Source organism: Etheostoma spectabile, chromosome 16 (assembly GCF_008692095.1).
Source record: "Etheostoma spectabile isolate EspeVRDwgs_2016 chromosome 16, UIUC_Espe_1.0, whole genome shotgun sequence".
NCBI classification, from domain to species: domain Eukaryota; kingdom Metazoa; phylum Chordata; class Actinopteri; order Perciformes; family Percidae; genus Etheostoma; species Etheostoma spectabile.
In genome coordinates this window covers 2,815,037-2,816,550 of record NC_045748.1, presented here as the reverse complement: position 1 = coordinate 2,816,550, position 1,514 = coordinate 2,815,037, and the positions used below count along the sequence as shown (strand labels likewise).

The 1,514-nt window shown below is 43.5% G+C and overlaps 1 protein-coding gene across 12 annotated transcripts in view; it reads left to right on the top strand.

Annotated features, from left to right (window-relative positions):
* Window positions 1–1,514, top strand: part of vav2 (vav 2 guanine nucleotide exchange factor) — a 221,584-nt gene that overhangs the window by 70,802 nt on the left and 149,268 nt on the right. The window lies entirely within an intron of this gene.

The window sequence follows — 1,514 nt, the reverse complement described above, 5'->3', positions numbered from 1 at the left end:
TCTCTCTCTCTCTCTCTCTCTCTCTCTCTCTCTCTCTCTCATCTATAAACCACTCCAGCAAATGTTACCTTTTCATATCTGGGCTGAGAAAATAAGCTTTCCCCCAACTGCACGTGAGGATCTGCAGACACGATAACCTTCGCTGCCAAACTGCAAATGTCACTTTGCCTAGCCAACCAATCACATTTCTTGTCGCTGGCCAGCGCGGCTCTCTTATTGGGGTTCACAGTCCCATCACATGACACTGGGACTGCGCAGATGTGCACACATGAATGGGAATGAGTCAGCAGGGCTCTCAGGTGTGGCCAGGAGAGACCGACTGAAATGCCACAAAATACCAGCAAACCATATCAGATGAATCTGGGCTTTGTAGCTCAACCTTTACTGGAGTGGTAACAATGTTTGATTTTTGCAGTGTTTATTTTTTTGTTTAGTTTTTGCTAATTAGTACAGGTGGCTGAAGCGGATGATGTCTCACTCGGTCAATTGTAGCAACAGGAAACACTACAGTTAATCAAGCTGCTATCTAAGGTTTAAATGAGTGAATCATTATCACTTCAATGCCAGGGGAGGGACGATATTCCACAGCATTTAGTGGACTGTTGCTACTTTGAAGGCATGCTAACATTACCCAAATGTTAAATTGTGACTTGCAGGGCTGCTGGTTGTTTTACTAGCAGGGTTTCCCCTACCACTATAAGGGTTAGGCGCAGCACCCAAGCCGTTTTGGGTACCACCCAAGCCGAATGAATGTAAAATCAATGTGAGCGTCAAACCTAACTAAATGACTTTTTCAGATCTAATGATTGTAGTTGGACCTCAGTTGAGCGAGTAAGTTTTGTCTTCACGCCTTATGGAACACAGATATGGTAATAATAATGGTCCAAAATGATTTGCATGTACTTTTTTATTTATTTAATTTTTTAAATGTCACATTTACTTTTAGGGAGGGCCAAATACACAAACCTAGGACAAAACACTGACTAGTTTTAGGCTACAGCCATTATGGGTATGAGATGCGTTGTGAATACTTTTACTTTAATAGGCAGTCAAACATTTTGTTCCACATAAGCTTTCTCACTCAAATCTCTTTGTTGTGTACATTCTGCTTCTATGGCTGTTCATATCATTTGTGCACGTCTGAGCAGCATCTTGATATACATACCAGGTAATGTGTTCTTCACACACGTGGAGATGGGCGGCAGTTCTGCTTATCAATAATATTTCAAAATTCCTGTGCAGTTATTGGTCTGTTCCCCAGCCCTCAAGGTTTATCTGTGGGATGTCTTATTTTAGGGACTGGGTCCGTCAATACTCAAGTGGATTTATTATTATACATTATGGGTGTGGCAGTAGCTCAGTCCATAGGGAGTTGGATTGGGAACCGGAGGGTCGCGGGTTGAAGTCCCCATACGGACCAAAGTATGTGGTTTGGTAACTGGAGAAATGCCGCTACACCGTAAGGCACCTTACCCCACTAACCGCTCAGGGTGCTGGTCCAGCTGGCAGCCCAC